The sequence below is a fragment of the Lygodium microphyllum genome, chromosome 30 (assembly GCF_053477565.2).
Source record: "Lygodium microphyllum isolate KBCC chromosome 30, Lygodium_microphyllum_v1.1.10, whole genome shotgun sequence".
NCBI classification, from domain to species: domain Eukaryota; kingdom Viridiplantae; phylum Streptophyta; class Polypodiopsida; order Schizaeales; family Lygodiaceae; genus Lygodium; species Lygodium microphyllum.
Window position 1 is genome coordinate 62390825 of NC_141164.1, and position 24218 is coordinate 62415042.

The following is a 24218-nucleotide window of genomic DNA, read 5'->3' on the forward strand; positions in this document are numbered from 1 at the left end:
TGAAGTTAAAATTATGCTCTTTCAATGCATTTCATGTACTATTGGTCCATATCTTGAATGTATTCGAATCTACCATCATAATACTTATTTCCTGAAGTTGTAATCCATCCATGTACATGAAGATAAAAGTCATTTGAGCTTGCATTTTGTATTTTCATTTGGATTAAAAATCTGAGAATATCCTTCATGTAATGGTTTATGTTTCCAAATGCATTTGATGTACTCAAGATAGAAGCATTCATTCAATTCATGTATGCTAAATACACAGAGAAAGCTTGAAATCTTCTTCCTCATCTAAGTCTTTTCTAAAACCCGAATCTTGTCAAACCCCATTTTTTTTCCCTTCTCCGTACCTTGAATCCCATACTCTTCTTCTGCGCTAAGCCCCGGTGGTAGACCTTCAACCCTTAACACGACGACAACAGAGTTCAAGTCATCAACAATGGCTCCCAAGAAGATGCAAGGCACACCCGTGGGAGGTTCTTCCCCAAACATACACGTGGACATCCCCACGAGCCCACAAGCCCAGGTTGCACGATTATAATTCCACGTGAAAGAAATACATTAAGCATGATAACTTTCATGGAAGGGAAGCACTTATGCATGTTTCTAATTCACCTAGCATAGTTAAAATGCATTTGGGAAAAATTGCCTACTCGAACGATTTACCAAAATTAATGCATGTCATGCAATTGGGTTATTTACATTTCCAATGTTATGAATGTAAATTACCTATCCATTTTATGAGCTTAGTAGTATGTTGCCTTGTTGTGCATTTCAAAGTGACATGCCTAAAACGCATATTGCCTAGCATTAAAAGGTTGAAATTGTTAAGTGCATCCTTGATTGGCCGTGAAAGAACATGTGTATTTTGCGTTTAGTTAATAACTTCCTTGTTATGTCTCACATGGAAAGAGTTATTAACGTCCATTGCACGGCATGAAAATAAAACCCTGGACAATTGCATAGTATGGGAATGGAACCACAGACTTGTAAGTTGCATGAAAAATATGCTTGAAAATGGATTAAGTCAACACTAGGCTTCGTCTTGCATGAACTTCATTTACGATGTTGTATCTAAGGGTCGCATGTTACATATTCGTCGTGCGTAAATTTCATTTCATTGAGTTGCATTTAGAAAAGATTGCATGGCTTATCAAAAGCATGAAATTAAAAAGCTTAGACAAAAGGTTGTAGACATAATTCCTCGATGTAAATCCTAGTAGGTACTACGTAAGTTATTCTCCAAATTATCATGGTGTTGACTTTAGGAAGAAAAGATAGGGTTATTCTAAACCTTTTGGTGCATAGAAGTAATGAATCGCATGTTTACATGCACTCTGACGTCTTGAAGGTATTTACACCTTTAGAACAAGTTTAGCATCTCTAGGAAAGGAATGTCCTTGTCGCAAGACAAGTAGATCAATTTAGCTAAATCACTTGTAATATTATAACCATTGGGGATTCGTATAGGCATAACTAGTCAATATGATAAACACTTCAAGTACTAGCTAGGGCTTGGCACGTTGGAAGTGCTGCCTAATATTGCACTTGGAATGCCAAGTTGAAACCCTCAAACCCAAAGGTCCTATCCACATTCACGGAATGTTTGGGTCAATTGGACGCCCATGCAAACAATGATTTAGGGTTCTACCCTAAGGATCGATCGAACTAATGTTAAAACTGGGATTGAGTTTGGAAACCCTAGGACCAAATGTGGCCTAGTATAATTAGGGTTGGGTTGGATAAAAAGAGACCCTAAACCCTGCATCTTGTCTAAACAAAACTCCTTGATCAGGAAACGCCGTTCAATGGGTGAAATGATCTCATGAGTTAGGTGCAACACTTGTGCAACAAGTTGCAACGTTGCATGGCCTTGTGGTTTATCCACAAGATAAATTTGCCATTCCTTGGAATGAGGCTGGCAGGTTCTAGTGTAAGTCTAACTTGCAAGAGGATGAGTAGTCATCCTGCTACATCACCTTTCTTGGGCTGATTTGCCAAGTTAAGGGAAGTTATGTATGTGCTTGATAAGCAAAGGATCAATCAAGTTAGAGTGACATGGTTGCCACGATTTACTGTTAATTTATGAAGCCTAAGGTGTTTATGAAGCCTAAGGTGTTGGTTAAGTTGGGTTAACAAGGTATGGCCATAACCCAAGAACAAAAGGTTGAACAAACAAACCCTTGGGGATCTTGCCAAGTCGCAATTGATCTCGGATCGAATGTTGGATGCATTCGGAGAGAAGGATTCACTCCTTAGCAGTTGGCCAAATAAACGACCACTCGATTGATTGTGCTTGTAACAGTTTAAGAGCACTGTTTGCATTGTTTTCTCAAGGAACTAAAAGATGGAAAGTTAATAATGCTTCAGGTTGAAGACCTGAAGGGAGAGGCAATATCAATTACCCTCGACTGTCTGCTTGACCCTAACCAAGGGGGTTGTTAGCCGTGGTGGGAATGTGGACCGCACCCGCCGTGAGAGGTCTCTCTGTTGGGCGTTACTTGGAGCAGGAGGATGCCTGGGTGCCACGGGGGGCTCTGGCCGTAAATCCCTTGCCTTCCGAGCCCTGCACAAGAGGCCAGCACGACTCGGGATTGGATCTCGAGGCCCGCATACTAGTCTACGGGCGGAATCTTGGGTTAGTAATCCCAATGGATTGCTGGATAGCCTTCGAGCAGATTATGAATAGCCTTCGGGCAGATTATGGATTAGCCTATGGGCTGGATTTTATGGATGCATTCCAAAGATAAGTAAGATAACCTGTTGAAAAGGAACTTGTTTGACATTGTTTTTCTATGTCAAGTGCTAAGATTACGTGAAGGAACTAGTGTCTAACTGGCTAATTAAGGAAGCTATTTTATATGTGTTTAACTAAATGTGGTAGTAATTAGACAACTAAAGAAACCCTGAGAAAAGTGCAGTGGATGTGGCCATGGGTCCGTCCTACGAATGGGTGGTCCCCGTTGGCCGAGAACTTTTCCCAAATGAAATTGATAGCAGGGAACTTTTTTCAAAGGAAATGAATAGCAAGGGCATTGACCTTAAGTCTAGATTACTAGAATCCCGATTTATGTTGTTTTAGGGGGACGAAATGGGACTATGCCTTATGGGCAGAGAGGTCGAGCTTTGCATCCCTCTCATTTCCCATTCTCCTTGAACCAAGTGCAGCATGGATCTGCTTCGACCTTGACGTTTTTGCGTAACGTAGTTTGCCTGGGGTTCGAGGCTAGCCGCCGTTCTAGGAGTTTGACCTTTAGGAAAACCCTGATTCAGGTCGGTCCTAAGTGGGAGCAGCTGGAATACTTTCGCTATGTGGCAGACTCGAGAAGACCTAGATCACAAACCCCGTAACATTCCATGGGATGGCCGGGCGGAGCTTTCTAGACTCTCTTTTTGATGGGCTACTAAGACGTGTCCTGAAAGGGAACAGGTGGACACATTACATACATACACAAGTACTAGTTGACTATTTGAATGCTAGATTATAAAAGCCTAAAAATCTTATTTTAATACTATTTTGATGTATATTTTGAAATAGATTAGAATGATCATTTGTAGATATTATATATAGAAAAGTCAGCTTACTTTTGAGAAAAGAGTTGGGAAAGATGAACTGAACAAGAAAGAGAAATGTATGGGCCTATTTCGAGATGCCTTATGTATTTTGAGCACTAAGATAATCAAATCAAAATAAATACATATGTGGGGGATGTGCCCATCCATGCATAGGGGGAAAATCACTTGGGTAAGTTATTATATGTATATCCTCTACATCATGTGCATTCAATGCCTATTTATAAATGTCCTTATTTGTGAATTTTTTCTAAACAAAATATAACCCTTTTCTATTCAATTTGTAAATAATACCCTTCTGTATGTAAAAAAATATATTGAAATAGTATTTTTAAAATACCTTATTTTGAACCCACGTGATGCACACATATATTCATGAGTAACTTACCTGAGGAAAATTGTTCCCAATTGATCTCTTGTGCATCTTGTCTTTCAACTCTTCTCTCTTGCAATTAGTTGGTTTTCTCAAAATTTTTCAATTTTGGCTTAAGCTATGGTGAATATATACAACAATCATGTCCTTAGTGTGTTATGCCTAAGTGAATAAATATATGAAAAAGGGTAACTTTTAAAAGAATCATTGAAAACATTTCAAACATTTCTCCTAAGATAATATATTATCTAAAAGGTTTGTAAGTGTGTTTTGATCTATCATTGACATCATACACTATAACAAAAAGGCCTCATAGACGCACATTTAGACGCCATTTTTGAATATCGAGAAATTCTTACGGGCTCATCTATCCACCCGTCTATTTGCGCGTCTATCATTTCACATCTATAATCGCATGTATCAACGAATTTACACGCACAAATAGACACGCAATAGACGCACATATACACGCGCATATAGACACGCTGGTAGACGCGCTTTTACAGGCACTGATAGACGCGAATGGAAAACATAAAATGTCATTTTTTTAAAAAAGATATTTAATTTCTTTTTTAAATTTGAATTATGAAGCGCGTGTATAAGCGCATGTAGTCTGCATTATAGACGCGCATATAAACACAAATTATCTGCAATTTAGACGCGTTGATAGACGCGCAAAACAGAACTGGAAAAAGAAACCAGAGAGCATTTGCAACCACATGCTCTCTGGTTTTTTTTTCCCCCTCCCATACATCAGATTGTGTATTTGGAAAAAAGACAATGTATCTTACGGGCACGAGAATTGAAAATAAAAGTCCATGCATTCATTATATATCAAAAGCATTTACAAGGGAAGTTTAAGTGCTTGTGACCTAAAGCGTGGCCGCAAGCAGTAGGCTCAAAGAGATATCATACATATACAAGAAAAGGCGGCCTCATGAGGAGGTATGGTGCTCCTCTACGAATCTGAAGAGGAAACATCTTCGCTAGTACCACCTTGGCTATTAGCATCGCTATCCCCCTCCTTGCTATGCTCCACATCCGGGTTCGCCTACACACACAAAAGATCAGGGTTGCTTACATAGACAAGGTGGAGAAAAAGTTATAATTAGATATACTTTTAATAGGAAAGTAAGAAAAACATACCTCCTCTAGCTGTCAAATCCTCATGGCCCGGTTGTATTGGTCCTCAGTGATGAGACCCTCATAAAAGTGAAGCCATGTCACTACGCGGTTATGGCCTCGATGGTAACCTACCTCTCTAGGAGTAGGCGTCCTACCAACGATGGTAGTCTGCAAAACATTTAGAGATATACAAACAACTATGAGTCACAATATATTAGACTAAAATATATAAAGAATTGAAAGAAATATAAATTTAAAAAAACTAGAAATCAAAATATACTTACAAACTCTGCCTCCCGCGACTCTCTGACGCCCGATCCGTATGCGACGATCCCATGGTGTCCATTTGGATCCGTCGCGCCTCTGCGTGCTGGCGACTCTTCACTTTCTCAGCTGCTTTCTTCTTGGCTTTCTTCCACTCTATGTGATGGCACATAGGTGGTTGGCTATAGGCTCCACACCCCTCCTCCAGCCTCTGCAGTGAGTCCCTGGCCCGTGTCATGAGGTGGGATCTTTTGTTGTGAAGCATATCCCTCACTTTTGTACGTCCCCAATCATTCGAGAATCGCTGACCCTCAGGATTTGGGTACCTCCTATGGACTGCCCTCAACACCTCCTGCCACAAGCCGCTTTTCTGATTTTTGAAGGCAATGAAACAATCTTTATACGTCGCATGCACGACGCTCCTCATGTACACCATTACATCCCTTCCCTCATCATCATGAAAGATGCCACCAGCATCTGTAACTCTATAGTACTGGCGTACAACCTCCTCTACGTGATCTACTGGTGAGGGTGATCGCTCGCCACCTCCTAGGCAACCCCCACACAAGCCTCGTCCTCCCCCTCGACTCTCCCTCCTCCCTCTCTGTCGACTACCCTCTGCCTCATTGGACACACGAGCTTCTGCAGATGCACGTGCTTCAGCCGATGCGCGTGGAGCATGTGGAGTACTTGCATATGGAGTACGTACATGTGGAGTACCTGCATGTGGAGTCTGGGAAGTAGTGCCAGGCAAAGATGCCAGAGGCATCCCAGACATGACAATGAACACCTCGTCCGCTGTGGGAGAGCAGCCAAGGTGTCTGGTCATCTCTCCCATGAAGTCTTTCCTATTAGGAAAACCTCCAAAAAATGCATTGACCCCCGTGCCAAAGGAGGCCAATGTATCATTCATGCAATCCATATCCGGGTCATTGCTAGATGAACCAGGATACAACATCTGCAAAAAAAACACAGGAAAAAGACAAATTTATTTGCATTAAAAAAATCATATATTACCTACATTTTCAAAGAGCTTTCTTTAGACATTGAGCATAACACTTAAGTGCTAATGCTTCTCTTAAACAAGAGAACTGATAAACACAAACATGGGATTAGTCATATTCATCATTGCAAAAATATATTGTTTATTGTCAGAACTGGGAGACCTAGCGCGTGTATCCCCGTGTCTAAATTACAGGTTAGACGCTGTCGTGCTACTGCGCATCCGAGCCGTAAACACTCCATTTTTGTTGTGCATTTGTATTATCTTTTCACGTGTGTTTCATTGTGTTTGATTGCTGCGTTATCTTTCCGTCCTTTTCTGTACCCGCATCCAATGTACATACTCCACTTGTGTATTTGTGTTTGCGTGTGTTTCTGTTTGTGTGCGTGTTGTGTGTGTGTAAGAAAAATATGAAAAACTAATGCCAAAGAATATAATCATACTGTCAATTTCAATGAAGAACTCCAAGAAAAGTGCAGGAAACCGTGGAATCAAAGGGAGCCATGTAGAAGCCGACATTTAAGCTATGAAGACAAAGGTTGCATGTGAACAAGGCCAACGTAACATGCCGGACAATGAAGCAACAAAGGCGGTAACTTAAGAGCTGTAGCCCAATTTTTTTTGTAACAAGTAAAGAGCATCGTGTTGTGGCTACTACATTGGCCACACCATTGGGAGATCAAACGGGATGGGAACATCCACAAGAACGAGTTCTACTTTCTCTCACTCTTAGTGAGCAACTCCGAAAGCAAGAAGAGAGCTCAAGCCTTATCAAATCATTTCCAATGATTGAGTAAAAGCTTCAAAAGAAGCTTGCAGGGGCATGATTTTCGTTTTTGCTTTTGGGTCTGGTTATTTATGGGGGGAAACGACGTGCTATATTGGAGATGAGGAGCTTCTTGTGTCGTTGGGCCAGAGCTGTTTTGGGAGGAATTCTCTCGGCAAAATCTCAGGATTTGGGAGCTTCCATTTATGGTGTTAATGGCTGGATCGCAAACTGTTGCTCTAGCAGCTCACGCCTCTGATCCTGCTGAAAAGGACCGATTGAAGTTTCTTGCTTTGCCCCTCGACAAGAATGAGTATCAGCAATGGATTATAGCTAACCAAAGGAGTCTTTTGGAAGTCATGACAGAGTTCCCCTCTGCCAAACCTACTCTTGGGGTCTTTTCTTGCATCTGTTTCACCTTGTCTTCAGGCCCGCTATTATTCCATCTCTTCTTCACCAAGGTTTGCACCTGATAGGATCCATGTCACCTGTTCTCTTGTGTATGGAGTGAGCTCGACTGGTTGGTTCCATAGAGGGGTTTGCTCTACGTGGATGAAGAACTCTTTGCTAGCAAGCGAAGTAAAGGTGGCAACTCAAAGGACGCTTTGAAGCCATGGAAAAGGTGGAGCTTTTACGGGAGAAATCAATGTTGAGAAGCTGTAGGATGTTGGTTGTGATTGGGTGATCCTTGGCCATTCTGAACGTAGACATATAATTGGTGAAACGAATGAGTTTACATGGAAAAAAGCTGCATATGCATTAGGACAAGGGTTGAAGGTTATTGCTTGCATTGGTGAAAAAGTGGAGGAACAGGAAGCTGGGAAAACCTTTGATGTTTGCTTTGTCTAGCTCAAGGCATTTGCAAATCATGTACCTGGTTGGTCTGACATTGTTATTGCATATGAGCCTGTTTGGGCTATTGGTACTGGCAAAGTGGCAACACCTATAGAAGCACAGGAGGTGCATGCATCTGTTCGTGATTGGATGAGTAAAAATGTCTCTCCAGATGTGGCTTCACAAGTGCGCATAATCTATGTCGGTTTTGTAAATGAAGCAAACTGTGCTAAACTGGCAAAGAAAGAAGACATAGATGGTTTCCTCATGGGAGGAGCTTCACTGAAGGACCCAGAATTTGCAACTCTATAACAGCAAAAAAGGTGGCAGTCTGAAGATTCTGGAATCGTAAGGAACAGAATTTACCTAGATGAAACGCTGGATCAGATCATAGTTCTGGGCAATTTTCAGTGAGAATTGAGGAAAGTGACAGTTATCACAACATCCCGAGGTTGGTTAAGGCCCAAGCATAATGAGTCCTGAACAAGTTATTTTTCAAAGGCGGTATGCCTATAACTGCAGCTTCTTGTCAAGAGTAGTTGGCAGCTTCTTTGTTGTAATTCACTTGGCAAGCAATATAGTGATATTGGGCATCAAAAAATTGAGATCTTCTTGTTAGCATCGTGCCTTGCAGCATCTTGAACCTCGTGTTTAGCAGCTATTGCACGAACTCCACGACATTTCTGGTGAACCCGACGTGAAAGCGCTGCGTCAATTTCCAGCAAGATGGGAGACTCGCAAGAAGAGATGACGGATAAGAATGTCATGAATCATCTGTTTCAGTCGTTTACATCCTATATGCAGTAGCAAGCACACACGAAAGGCGATAGTGATGCCATGGATGCCTTGAAGGCTGTCCAACAGGAGATGAAGCAGTTCAACGGCCAACAAGTTCCAACTTACCTGCATCTATATGAAGAAAATATGAAGTTTTTTGGGATTTCTCAAAACGTTTGGAGCCGCTACTTCTTGCGGGTCGTGGTTCGTGCGCTTGAGGTCTGAATTTCAGAAATTCAAGGAACACATGCTGGTTGGACAGAGTTTAAGAAGGCATTAAAAGATGAATATTTCCTGGAGGATACAGGTCTTATGAACCGCAGGAATTTCTTAGCATGGGTTTCTATGCCTAATAAGGGACTTTCAGTTACCGCCCTTCTACGAGAGTTCGAGAGCTGCTGTAATCAGTTGGACGGGACTGAGTAGCAAACTTTGGAGATGTAGAAGGTGGAATTATTTTTACAAGCTGCTGATGCTGATTTACAGGAAAAGTTGGATGATCTTTTGGAGGATCAAGCTACAGATGCATGCTTAAAGACCGAGTGGAGACATGTCATTGATGCTGTGAATGCACTTGTTAAGAAGCAGCGCAGGAGGGTACGATTGCATCGTAATACATGATTTGCTTCTGAAAAATCCTTGGAGACCTCTACTTCTACCCCTGCTACAAGTTCTATGCCTAAGCCTACTCCTCCTGTTGTAAATCCATCAGTTCCTGCTGCTCCAGTGCCCTTTTCAGTAGATGATGTTATTAAAGGCTTGGCAAATTTGACGATAGAACACCATATTGGGGAATGTGGGAATTTCCCATAAGTTTGGGACATGTGGTCAAAACTTTGGATTTTTCATAACTTGAACATTATAACTCCAAATAGAGGGGTCTATAGCTCAATAGATTCCATTTTTCAAGCGCTTTTCAATGATAGGTCATACCATATGGTTTTGAGAAACTTATGGCCATGTTATCCAGGTGCTACATTTTTAGTATTTAGAAAATGGAAATTGGGAGATTCCCAAACTCACTAATATTGTGTTATAGAGGCAGTCAAAGCTGAAGTTGGGAAGTTAAAAGAGAAACTTATGCCAGTACGTGCTGTAGCATCTGATCTAGTGACTGCTTTCCCAGTTGGCCAAAGAAAAGGGAGACGATGTATTTGGTGCGATAGTACAGAGCACCAACACTGCAGAGATTGTGATGCTTTTCAGGAAGCGCGTAAGAAGAACATAGTGTTTTGGGGACAAGATGGGAAGATATGGCTGACAGAGACTGGTGCTCCTCTTGACACGAACTTTGGTAAGGGAGGCATGAAGAAGCTTGTTGATGATATGGCTGCGCGATCAGCTTATGTGAGTGCTAGAGGAGATGCTTTAGCTTATGGAGTCCAGCTTGAGCAGAAATCAGATGGAGACTCTGCCTTATGGTCCTCTTCCTTACAGATAGCGAGAAGAGGGAAAGTTCAGGCATCCATTATGACTTGTGTGGGCTCCAGCATCCGAGGAGAAACGGGATGGGATTCTCCTATTGACAGGTATTCTATTTTTGCTTATATGGCGAAAACACAGGGTTTAGATGCCATGGTTGAGGAAAAGAGAAGAAGAAATGAGGAGGGTCTCAGCACCTCCAAAAAGACTAGAGGGGGTGACTTTGTTTCACCACCTGCTACAACTCCACCTATGATGAGTTCTCCAGCACAATCAGGTCCTGAACAACCTATGGCAGACAAACACATGAAAGAAAAGAGGCAACCAAGAAAGGAGCCAGGATTCAAGCTCTTGTCAGACCTTGACATGCAGACGGATATGAGTAAGATTTTTCATGAAAGAATTCTAAATAGTGAAGTCACTTTTACTATTGGTGAAGCTCTTGGGATTGCTAGAAGAGAAATACATGATCAGATGCAAGATCTTTTGCAGAGGAAACGACATGTAGTGGAAGGACCTGCTTTACAGGGATTATGGCATGGAGCTCTTGAGGAAGAGCAAGATGATGCAGTGATGGTTGAGAATGCTTCTGTCAACCCGCAGTTGGAGAAAATAGTTCAGCCTATGCAGTATGAGGATGATGATACCCCTATCCTCATTCCTCGCAGCCATTTTTCACGTAGTCATTGGGCTAGAGCAACCACTGAGACGGTGGTAAGGATTGGAGAGAAACAAATTCCTTTGGTTGCTTTAGTCGATCATGGTTCCGAGATTAATCTTATTGATCGAGGTGTTTATGAGAGTGGCAAGTGGGCTATGGATGCAGAGCATGGCTGGCGCATGAGAGTAGCCAATAATACTTCTGATGATATGTATGCTGCTTGTCCGAGCATCAGAATTTCTATTGGCAATGTTAAAGAGGATCATCATTGCTTTGTTCAGGATTCTTGCTCTTATCCGATTATTCTTGGATAGCCCTTCATTACAGAAGCAAGAATGGAGACGAAAGTGATGGATGACGGCTCAGCCTATGCACGGATACGCAGTAAGGATGGTATGCGAGCTGTTCAGTTTATGACTGTTGGAGTAAATCATCCGAGAAACAGGGACTCCTTGCGTAAGGCACCACTATCTGCGAAGGAGCTGGATTTTCATTAGGTACTGCTGTCTTGCGAGACGCCAGTGGTACGGAGCGTAGAAAAGAGGAGATCTCGCCTCTTGGCAGCCAGTCTTTCTCCACTAAATTTTTTGGTTTTTCTTCAGATAGTTCAGTGAGTTATCGGAAAATTTCAAATTTGTCTAGAGCTGCCGGGCAGTACATTGGTCGTAAGGAGAAAGAGTTGAAGACTGCAGGTATTTTGCAAGCAGAAGAGCATGTGGATGGGCTGTATGATGGAATGTCTTATGCAAATACTTTGTCTGAGATGGAAAATATGCTGAAAACTGATGTATGTAAGGGTTCAAGGATCATACCAGCGCAAACCTTGGATATGTATCAGGAAATTTCTGATTTTATATTGAAAACAGAGTCAGAGGCTGAGAAAACTCAGCAAACCGAGTCTATGACTGATCTTGATCAGCTTTCAAAGTTGCAGAGGGCTGAAACCTTTCAGCCCCAGTAGAGTTAAATGCTGAAATAATTCAGCATACAGAGTATGAGGCTGCATCATGGTAGTCCACAGAACAGAGGGCTGAAACCTTTCAGCCAATAGAATTTAATGCTGAAGAATTTCAACATACAGAGTTTCAGGCTATACCCATGCAGTCCATAGAGCAAAGGGCTGAAATTTTTTAGCCCCAACACAGTTGAGAGTTGTTGAAAAATTTCAGAAATTGCAGTAAAGAAGAGAGTGCCTAACTGATGCCAAGGTTGACACGAAGTATAAAACAATTGATAAGAGGTTAAGCCGATTGCAGGGCCGCTTCCTCCTGATAGTGATGAGCAGATGGAAAAAGCTATGAAGCAGCCTATGTTGAGAGATCTTGCAAATATTGGCCATGAATTTACAGCTAAAACTCTTGCAAAATTGAAGACTGGAAATGATGATTTCTTGCTTCCAGTGGAAAAAGAATGTTTCAGAGAGATGCTTGGACGACATGGTAAGGCATTTGCTTTCTTTCCTCATGAAATTGGTTGCATTAGTCCCAAATTGGTTACGCCTATGGTCATCTTCACCGTTCCTCATGCGCCATGAAATATACGTCCTATACCTGTGCCTAGAGCACACTTGCCGAAGCTAATAGAGTTGTTGAATGAGAAGATTAAGATGGGGATTTTGGAACCCTCTTCTGCGCCCTATTCTAACAGGTGGTTTACTGTTCCAAAGAAGAATGGAACCTTGAGATTTATTCAGGATATGCAGCCCGTGAATAGAGTGACAATCATGAATGTGAGAACAGGACCAGTTGTGGATAAGTTTGCGGAGGCTTTTTCAAGACGAGGCATCTATTCCCTAGGTGACTTGTATTCTGGTTATGACCAGTTTCAGCTTGCCTTGGAAAGCAGGGATATCACCACTATGCAGACACCTATTGGTCTTGTGAGGATGTGTACCTTGCCTCAAGGTGCCACCAACTCAATTGCTCATATGATGAATGCTATGCATAAAGTTCTGCGAGACTATATTCCACAGTATACCATGGCTTTCTTAGATGATGTGCCTATTAAAGGCTATGCAAAAGAAGAAAAGAATGAGAGTCTTGATTTGCGAGGATGTAGACATTTTGTGGCTAAACACTTGGTTGCTTGTGAGAAAATATTGACACGATTAGAGGAGGTGAATTTGACTCTTTTAGGGCTAAAATCTGTCTTTGGTGTTAATGAAGTCATCATAGTTGGGCATATGGTTGGTTATTATGGCAGGAAGCCTTCACCTGCAAAGGTGGATGCCATAAGCAGGATTGCAGAGTATTGTTAGACTACTTCAGAGGTGCGGAGATTTGTGGGAGCTTGTTATTTTACATGAATGGATTCCTCATTTTTCTCACATAGCAGACGTTCTCTATCAACTGCTTTGAAAGAGGCAGAAGTTTCATTGGGATGAGAAGAAATCGAAAGCCATGCGTATACTCAAGAAGCTGTTGCAGTCAACTCCTACGCTTTGCAAGGCGGATTATCAGTGTGGACGGCCAATCATGTTGTCAGTTGATACGAGCCCTATTGGCATAGGTTGGGCAGTGGGACATGATGATGCTGATGGGAACAGATATGCAATCCGCTTTGGAGCTAAAGTTCTTAATGAGCGGCAGAGAAGATATCCGCAGATTAAAAGAGAGTTGTGGGGAGTAGTCACAGCACTGAAGTGTAATAAATAGTATTTTATTGGTGCTCCAATTGTTGTGGAAACAGATTTCTTGCCTTTGCTTGGCATGATTACTAGCTGTTCGACTCCGGATATAGCGATGCTTTGGTGGATTGCCTACATCAAATCATTGAATCCAGAATTTCGACACATAGTAGGAAAAGATAATCCAGTTGGCTGACATGCTGTCTAGAGTGAGATATGAGAATGAGGAGTCATTGCTTGCAAAAGATGATGAGACAGAGTTTGCAGCTTCTATCCTTGTTCATGATTGTCATGTATATACTGTTGAAGCCTTTACTGAAGAACTCTATGTTGGCGAGTGGCTGCAAATTGGTCAGTATCTGAGTTCATTGACTCGAAGAGCTGATTGGACAGATGATGCATTCAAGAAAATCAGAAGAAAGGCTTATGGGTATTTCTTGAAAGATGGTTTTCTTTGGAAGCACCCAAAGAAGAGAGGCGGCCTACCCTTGAGAGTAGTTTGCGGGGCAGCGACATAGATACAGATTATGCGAGAGTTTCATGAGAGTTCTTGGGCTGGACACAGAGGTGTGTGGGCTACCTATGAGAAAATCAAAGAAAGATACTAGTGGAAAGGGATGTATAAGGATGTTTCCCACTTTGTGGAGACTTGCAGGGACTGTCAGCTCTACTCTTTAGTGCGGCATCGTGATGAGTTGCATCCGACCTATCCGCTATGTATGCATTATAAGTGGGTGGTTGACTTGGTTACTTTGCCAGTGGGACTTTGGCAAATGAGATATCTTGTCTTGGCCAGGGAGGATCTTACAAACTATGTTGAAGGCAGATCTTTGTGGACGAAGACCACCACTACAGTATGTAAATTCTTGTTGGAAGAAATATTTTGCTGGTATGGATGTATAGGCAAGATTACTGCTGATCATGGAGAGCTAGATGCAGATGAAGCTAGAGAATTTTTCTCACGGCTTGGGATTAAGTTGGCTCTTACTACTGCCTATAATCCAGAGGGGAATGGCAAGAGCGAAAGAGGGCATCCGCCGATAGTTAAGGCATTGGCAAAAGCTTGTAGAGGTCGGATTGGAGATTGGTCGAGATTACTACCTTTTGCATTGTGGGCAAACCGCTCTACACATAGCGTGACTACTAGATATATGCCTGCAGAGTTGATGTATGGGCAAAAACCTGTCATGCCTACTGAAATTTGTGCTCTCATGTGGAGTGCTATTCCTTGGCATAAGAATTTATCAAGAGAGGAGCTTCTAGCTCTTCGAATTCGTCAACTAGAGAGAAGGGCAGAAGATGTGCAGCTAGAAGTTGATCATTTGAAGGCAGCTCGACTCAAAAACAAGGATAGGTTTGATTTGAGGCATCGCCTGCGGCCTAGAGCCATAAAAGAGGGAGATTGGGTTCTAGTCTACGACAGTAGCCTAGAGAATCAACATAGCAGCATGAGAAAAATGGTTCAAAGATGGTTTGGACCGTATGAAGTGAAACAGGTTTTTGACAATGCTACCTATGAGTTGGCTGAATTGGATGGGACGGTATTGAGGGTGTCCATTGCTAGAAAACGAGTCAGGATTTTCAAGAGAAGAGAAGATGAACAGTATGCACTTGAAGTATTGGCAGAGGAAGAGCAGTCAGAAGAAATTCTAGCAGAAGAAGCAGAGAATATGGATGATGTAGCTGATGGAGAAACAGGTCTACTAGAAACTGACGAAGAACTGGACTTGTTTGTGGACTTAGATGATCATGGATAGTTGGCTCATCCGGAGGATGCGTAGGTTTAGAGGGGGTGGATGTCATGCTGTTGCGCATCCGAGTCGTAAACACCTCCATTTTTGTTGTGCATCCGTGTTATCTTTTCACTTGTGTTTGATTGTTGCATTATCTTTTCGTCCTTTTCTGTACCCGCATCCAATGTACATACTCCACTTGTGTTTTTGTGTTTGTGTGTGTTTCTGTTTGTGTGCCTGTTGTGTGTGTGTCAAAAAAATATGAAAAACTAATGCCAAAGAATATAATCATGCTGTTAATTTCAATGAAGAACTCCAAGAAAAGTGCAGGAAACCGTGGAATCAAAGGGAGCCATGTAGAAGCCGACATTTAAGCTATGAAGACAAAGGTTGCACGTGAACAAGGCCAATGTAACATGTGGGACAATGAAGCAACAAAGGCGGTAACTTAAGAGCTATAGCCCAGTTTGTTTTGTAACATGTAAAGAGCATCGTGTTGTGGCTACTACACTGGCCACACCATTGGGAGATCAAACGGGATGGGAACATCCACAAGAACGAGTTCTACTCTCTCTCACTCTTAGTGAGTAACTCCGAAAGCAAGAAGAGAGCTCAAGCCTTATCAAATCATTTCCAATGATTGAGTAAAAGCTTCAAAATAAGCTTACAGGGGCGTGATTTTCGTTTTTGCTTTTGGGTCTGGTTATTTATGGGGGGAAATGACGTGCTATATTGGAGATGAGGAGCTTCTTGTGTTGTTGGGCTAGAGTTGTTTTGGGAGGAATCCTCTCAGCAAAATCTCAGGATTTGGGAGCTTTCATTTATGGTGTTAATGGCTGGATCGCAAATTGTTGCTCTAGCAGTTCACGCCTCTAATCCTGCTGAAAGGGACCGATTGAAGTTTCTGGCTTCGCCCCTCGGCAAGGATGAGTATCAGTAATGGATTACAGCTAACCAAATGAGTCTTTTGGAAGTCATAACAGAGTTCCCCTCTACCAAACCTACTCTTGGCATCTTTTTTTGCATCTGTTTCACGTCGTCTTCAGGCCCGCTATTATTCCATCTCTTCTTCACCAAGGTTTGCACCTAATAGGATCCATGTCACCTGTTCTCTTGTGTATGGAGTGAGCCCGACTAGTCGGTTCCATAGAGGGGTCTGCTCTACGTGGATGAAGAACTCTTTGCCAGCAAGCAAAGTAAAGGTGGCAACACAAAGGACGCTTTGAAGCCATGGAAAAGGTGGAGCTTTTACGGGAGAAATCAATGTTGAGAAGCTGTAGGATGTTGGTTGTGATTGGGTGATCCTTGGCAATTCTGAACGTAGACATATAATTGGTGAAACGAATGAGTTTACATGGAAAAAAGCTGCATATGCATTAGGACAAGGGTTGAAGGTTATTGCTTGCATTGGTGAAAAAGTGGAGGAACAGGAAGCTGGGAAAACCTTTGATGTTTGCTTTGTCTAGCTCAAGGCATTTGCAAATCATGTACCTGGTTGGTCTGACATTGTTATTGCATATGAGCCTGTTTGGGCTATTGGTACTGGCAAAGTGGCAACACCTATAGAACCACAGGAGGTGCATGCAGTTGTTCGTGATTGGATGAGTAAAAATGTCTCTCCAGATGTGGCTTCACAAGTGCGCATAATCTATGTCGGTTTTGTAAATGAAGCAAACTGTGCTGAACTGGCAAAGAAAGAAGACATAGATGGTTTCCTCATGGGAGGAGCTTCACTGAAGGACCCAAAATTTGCAACTATTTGCAACTCTGTAACAGCCAAAAAGGTGGCAGTCTGAAGATTTTGGAATCAGAAGGAACAGAATTTACCTAGATGAAACGCTCGATCGGATCATAGTTCTGGCCAATTTTCAGTGAGAATTGAGGAAAGTGACAGTTATCACAACATCCCGAGGTTGGTTAAGGCCCAAGAATAATGAGTCCTGAACAAGTTATTTTTCAAAGGCGGTATGCCTATAACTACAGCTTCTTGTCAAGAGTAGTTGGCAGCTTCTTTGTTATAATTCACTTGGCAAGAAATATAGTGATCTTTGGCATAAAAATTTTGAGATCTTCTTGTTAGCCTCGTGCCTTGCAATATCTTGAACCCCGTGTTCAGCAGCTCTTATACGAACTCCATGACAACGCGCCCTCAGATGCGCCCCAGAGTGAACCTTCTATCCAGCGCGTCTATCTGCGCATCTAAGATGCAGCACAGATGCGCTGTCAGACGTGCATTTCAAGTCAATGCGCGTGTATAATCGCGTATAGCTTGCAGGTCAACCTTCTGTGCAATGCGTGTATCATCGCGTGTACACTACAGAGCACATGCGCCAGCACACGTGCACTAAGACGTGCTGTCAGACGTTATGAGAGAAAACATTTTTTGTGTCTATGTCTGCGTCTACACTAAGATGTAGACGCGCTATCAGATGCGCTCGGTCGGTCGATTTTAGGCCGACGATCACCATTGATGATTTACAAAATGCAATACATAATGGAATCACAAATCCTAAATACACAGACATAGCAGAGAGAGAAAGAGAGAAACAAAGAGAGAGAGAGAGAGAGAGAGAGAGAGAGAGAGAGAGAGAGACTCACCTTGGGTGTTTGATGTGGTGGGTGGTGGCGCTTCTTTCTTCTCCTTCTTCCTCTCCTTGGTAAGTTACCCTCCCTTGATGCTTGCTTGCTGCTTCTTCTTGTTCTCCTCTTTCTTGTTCTCTCTTTCTTCCTCTCCTTGGCTTTCCTTTTTCCCTTCTTGTGTGTTTGAAATGAAAGAAGAGGTGAGTCATGAGGAGGTGAGGCATGAAGAGACTAGGTGAGGCATGAAAAGACTGCATGTCGGCTAAACTCAAGCTTCAAAACCGCAAAAAATGCAAGAAAGGAAAGGCGCAGTTTGAAAAGAAATGATTTAAGTATGGTTTGAATTTTGACGTGTGCGTTTATTTTCGCGTGTATATGTGTGTCTATTGTTCAGATAGACGCAAGTATAGATGCGAATATAGACGCGAAAATAGCCCATATAGACGCGTAGTTAAACACGGATATAGACGCGCATTTGGGCTTTATCATAATTTTTTGTTTTTAAGATAAGTTTTGATAGTGAATTCTTATCATAAGTTTTAATGTATTTATGATGATTTTTGTGTATTTAAAATTGAGATCTTATGTAAACATATGAATGACAAATATTTTGATGTTGTTATGAATTAGGTTTAATCATGTTGTCCTCCATCCATGGCAATTAAAAAGGGACATGTGATGTTGTCCCTTTTGATTCCTGAAAAGCACAAGGTAAAAAACATGAACATTTACTTAGAGCCTTTGATTGAAGAGTTAGAAATGTTATGGGAAGGTATTGAGGTGCAAGATACAAGTGCATCTGCATCCTCTAGAGATTTCACATTGAAGGCCATGTTGTTGTGGACCATGCACGACTTTCCAGGATACGGAGAGTGTTTAGGTACATGTACATAACTCTATATTTGAAATTCAAGACTTGAATCAATTGCATTTTACTAATTCACTTGTTTTTTCAGGTTTAACAACGTTAGGATATCATGCATGTCCTATTCGCGGTCCCTCTCTAGTTTCCTCTAGGCCGGCATGTTTAAAGAAGGTTATCTACGACAATCATCATCGATTTCTTCCTATTGGCCATCCCAAATATGTTCTCCCTACTAATGGAATGACTCCACAATCTCTAACCATTTGAGATTGGAAGGAGAGATGGATTAATGCCGACAGCCACCGTCCACTCGGCATGAGTCGATAAGAAGTGCATTTCTCTCAATTGACTTTAAAGTATTTAGCATGATGAATTGTTTACATAATGTATTGTTTATTTATTAGGTTTTCTATATTTTTTCGTCTTCTGTACTGGACTGAACTCAAGATCAATCACCTGTTGGACCCCATGCACATATTCAAAAATGTTATATCTACATTATGGGATCACTTAATAGGGGCTCGTGATTCCGTTAATGTAAGGGAGGATTTACGTAACATTGGTCGCATGAGACGAGCCTCCCAGAGGAAAGATTGAGCTACCCCATGCACCTTGGATGTTGTCAAAGAACGAGAAAAAATAGTGAAGGAACAAATATATATCTTTCGAACACCCACAGGATGTATGAGATGTCTCAAGGGAGCCTTCATAAAGAAAAAGAAAAGAGGTGTGGAGCAACTATCTGGTTTGAAGTCCCACGATTGGCACAAAATGATTCAAGTAAGGGTATCTCTAACCATGAATATAGTAATTAGTGGAGTTACTATGTGTAAACTTTGGGGTATGATGACTTTTTTCTCAACTAATCATTTGATCTATGAATATTGTTTACATTCAGTTCGTACTTCCTACTAGCATATCCATTATGTATCCAAAGATGTACGTGATATCATTTACAAGATGGGAGAGCTTGTGAGGTGTGTATACATTGTATTTTTTCATTATATATCTTTGAATTTCTACACAAAAATAAACAATTCTCAAATACATCTTGACAGATATGTGAGCTCGAAGGAAATTGATCCAAACACATTGCAAGATGCTCAAGTATTATTTGTTGAGGTGGTTTGTTTGGTGGAGGAAATTTTTCCTCGATCCATTTTGACTACTCAATTACATTTACTCGTACATTTGATTGATGAGATCGCACTTTGTGGGGCAGTTCATGTAAGGTGGATATTTTTTCTTGAGCACTTCATGAAAACCTTGAAAGATTTTGTGAGGCAAAAAGCACGGCCTGAGGGAAGCATGGCTGAGTGTGGGAGCTTTCACTCAACCGCCAAGACCCACAGACCACTTATTGATTCAAGTGTTCCAAGCCGAGCACTAATGGCTACCTCTCACATAGCCGATGCACAATCCATATCTACGGGTGTAGTGACCTTACCTCCGTGCCGTTTGAGTTACCTCCTCTCTCGTGCACTCCGGTAGCTCCACGATCCAAACTTAGCTAGAAGACTGTCGGCCTGGTTCCTTGTATATCAATGGGTCAGTGAAGCAAGGGCTTAGTTGATGGAAAATTTTGTCGATGAAGACGGGGAGTACACTTGAAGATTGCTTGAGACATCCTTATGGTCTTGTCAAGGTAATGGAGCACAATTAAGCTCTGCGATGTCTTAGCTTTTGGTAGCTAGTGGCTACATGTAGTGCTTGAAAAGTATGGTGTACTTTTTCATTGTCTTTCATGCCGTGCTTACCACTGTTGATTGTAATGGCATTGAGATGGAGTGCAAAAGAATTGTGCAAGTGGTCCAGGGTGACAGGTCTAACCATAGGCGAGGCGAGCTCCCTAGGTATGTCCTGCCCTTAATGTGCCCTGAACAATTGTGGGGGATGTACAAAAGGGCTAGGGGATTAGGGACGGAGCCAGCCAACCAAGGTCGCTAGACATACCTAATTTGAGGACCCCTAGGTGCGGTGTTGTGATTGTGTGTGCTCTTTTTTTCTTTTTCTTTTTTCTTTTTCTTTTCTCTCTCCATTTTTTCGTTTCTTCCTTTCTTTCTTTCTCTCTCTCCTTTTTTTTTTGGTGGGAAAAATGAATACAATCAATGCCATACATTGAGGCTGTTAGCCTTTCATTTGGATTGAGAAATGTTGGGATTTAAAGGCTATGAAGAATTGATATGACAGAGATGATTGTGTCACCAGCCTTGATGCTAGAGGAACTGTTGTTGAGATGAAGAGATACACTTGAGATTTTGCAAACCTCTTCGTAACATGTGAGACATCAAACAATTGAGGTAGCACTTGGAGTGAGCTGTGCATGGACAAGGGCAGAGCATCTTGCGAATTGAATCCTGGATGATGAAGAGATGTTCGCCCTTGTTGAAAGCGTGGCTCCTGCCGAACATAGAGTTTAGTCAAGAAGGAGGAGGTAATCAATGATTATGCTTTGGCCATGCTCAGTCGCAATATGTGCTTTTGCAGAGGTGTCCTTGGGTTCTCATCTAGTGGTGTTTCCGTCATGGCTTTTGTTTCTTGGTATTCCTGTCACTTCCTCCATAATGGTTCTTTGTGGGGTTGGTGGTCTTGTGGTGACTTGGATGTGAAACGCTTCTAGACATTGACCTGTGTCATTCTGCATCAACTTGCCGCTTCATGAGAGTACATGCATGGTATACTCCATAACTATAATAAACCAGTGCAATGCAAGGAGACATTACTTATCTGAATTTTATGGTGTTGACTTAGATATTTATCACCTTCGCTTGATTAGCTTTTTCTTTTGCTAAAGATGTGAAATATATTAAACGGAGATATGAAAAGTTTATACACTTCGGGATCATGTCAACACTTAACCATTTAAAGACAAATATTCCTGGCCAGTTATCATTTGATAAGCCCTTTATGCCTTATGGGCTACTCGATTTGCACGAGGTGGGGCGAGTCTGGATGGCCGGGTGATTGGGGCTCTGCTGGTGTGGGGCTCCCGTGGGGATGAGCAGGGAACATGTCAGTCGGGACATGAATGGTGTAATCCCGAAAACGCTACCGTCTTCAGAATATCTTTAAATAATTCATTAAATTCTTCTCGTTCTCGAGCTGCCCTTTCTGCCTTTGAGCGTTTGGGGCCCGAGCGGGAGCTGGGAGTGCGTACCACTAGTGCTGCCACCTGTTGTGTGTTTCGAGTCTCGACTTTCTTGACTTGAGGATTCTTCGGCCTTCGCCCTGGGCAATGTCGCTTAGGGCCTCGCTTCTTGGCATACCTCTTGATGGTGGGCACATAGCGCTTCGGTGGAGGGACGCGTGCCACGTGCTCCCGCCTTCTGCGAAGAGCGTCTTTGCATGCTAGATCCCCATGATTCTCCATGCGTTCCGCTGCAAAAGGAAACCTGCAAGATGCAATCCAAGGGTTAGACCTGGATATAGGATACAACTGTTTGCATGGAAGGGATTTTAGTGTGGTTCATGAAGCGCATATGAGAAGGAGAGAAGGGGTGAGGCATGCGGTGTTTGTTGTAGAGGAATGGCCCCCATGCTGATGTTCGCGTTGCCTCTAGTCATTAGCGGATATTAGTTTATGCTAAGTCGCGTGGACTGGTTGTCCTGGAGTGGGATAGGGCACATCCTCAGAAGGGTAGACCAAAACGGGAAGAAGGTGTATAGAAAGGGACTGCACCCTGTCTACAACCATCAGTGTTGTTGGTCAAAGCCTCCTATGGCGGTAACGTGGGTTGCATGCCCTTCACTTGGGGGTGGGAATGGTCACACAGCTTTTAAATGTGTGATGAGAAGAGGACTTGAGGAGCTTAGCCTGTCAGACCCAACTCTTCTGCCTGCGCTTGACTATCATTGCTTGTGTGTGTTAATATTGTTTATACAAGGTGACACAAGAATCAGTGTTTATTTATATACATATCTATGAATCCATGTCACTTCACGAGGATAAGAACGAAGTGTAGAACTCGGGGTGGTACCCGAGCATGGCACATGCATCTAGTATTCGTGGCAGCTGACTTAATACTGATAGATACTTTGCCACATCGAGTAGCATGGAACCTTGACCGAGTCTACTGGAAATATGTAACTCCTCCTCAATGAGAACCTTATCAATCAAAGGGCCCTGTAGCCTAGTCCCAGCTAAGCCCATACCCCGAATGTCAGTGAGCACTCAAAGGGAAGTTGGTGCCATGTAGGTTAGGTCTCTTTGAGACCGCCATTTGGCCAATCGCTCTTCTGAAACCGTCATGATCTGAGCCCCTAGCTCGGCCATTACAACACGGCTTTCGCACTAACGCTGCTCAAATTGACTCTAGCCTGCCGACAGTAACTTTAGTAGCTCTATGTCTACGAGATTCGGTCGGCAAAGCACTTCATTGAATGTGACAGTTAAGCGCAGTTCATCAGCCTCCTCGTCAGGGATGAGTCGCATATGTTCATGCAGGAGCCTATCGTAGTGTCTGTTAAGATGTTCTTGTTCTTCCCATGATAGAGGAAAGGTCAAGTAATCTCCAAGCTGCTCCTTGGGGATCGTGCCCATGTCCGCAAGGACGTAGACATGCGTGACCACTTTGAGCTTAGCCTCCAACTCAGTTAAGCATTCGGCGACACTTCTATGTTCAACAAGGGCTTGCTCGATTGCTATCTCATGCAAAGTTCTAAGAGTTTCCTTAGGCTTTAGCATGGCTGGGGGCTTAGGCCTAGATGAGCAAGATTGGTCAACGCTAGGTTTTCTTATGCTCTTGGGGTTCTCGCGTTTCTTCTGAGGTTTTGCTATTATTTCCTCATGGTTCTTCTCGGATGTGGATAGTATAGATTTGTCACCCTGTTGTGACAGCATTGTATCCACTCTTGATTGATCAATGTGAGTTCTATTGTCAGTGGATAGAGTGTTGTAAGCAACTGTTGATGGCAACTGTTGCTTTGGTTTGTCAGAGCACACAGATGTGTCTGAGGTTTCACTGCTATTAGGAGAGGCATCAGCGCGTTCATTGGTGGATGGACTCGATGCTTTATTCATCAGCTCTCCAGCGCCCTTCGTCTCAATGTTCTTGGGGTCCACAACCACCTGCAACTGTTGATGCTTTCTCTGCTTTCTCCTCTTTTTCTTGGTCAATGAAGGTGCCTCTCTCAACGACTCAAGACCCTGGGCTATATCGACCGTTTGTGCTTGGTCGGGCCTCAGCATTTTCCTTCTCTAGTGTGTCCTTATGGGACATAGCCGTGGTTTGCTGAATAGCCTTGCCCGGTTGTGAGGGCACAACTGCCGCTCTTTTCGGAGAGTCTAGCTTTTCAACCAACTCCCTTGCGTTTGACTCCTCCGTCCTAGGCTTTAGGCACTTTGAAAGTGCTGGATTTGTTGAGGGATTTGGTTGCGATACCTCCTCCACAGGTAAACTACTAAGGACACATTCCACAAGGGGCATTGTCACAGCCAAGGGCTGTGACTGCTGTGGTCCCTGATTGGAAGTAGTAGCAACTAGTTCAGTGGGCTGGCTACCCTTGGTGGATTGCGGTGTCAAGTCCCTAGGGCGATTAGAAGTGGCTGTGTCTTTCGTTGGCATTTGAGCACTCATTTGTGTAGATCAAGAACATGAGCTGATCTAGTCGCAT

General features: G+C 42.7%; 2 pseudogenes; both read left to right on the forward strand.

Moving 5' to 3' along the window:
- Positions 1-7322: 7322 nt before the first annotated feature.
- Positions 7323-8276, forward strand: LOC148009921 (triosephosphate isomerase, chloroplastic pseudogene; annotated as a pseudogene).
- Positions 8277-16137: 7861 nt separating this feature from the next.
- Positions 16138-16956, forward strand: LOC148009922 (triosephosphate isomerase, chloroplastic pseudogene; annotated as a pseudogene).
- Positions 16957-24218: the final 7262 nt, after the last annotated feature.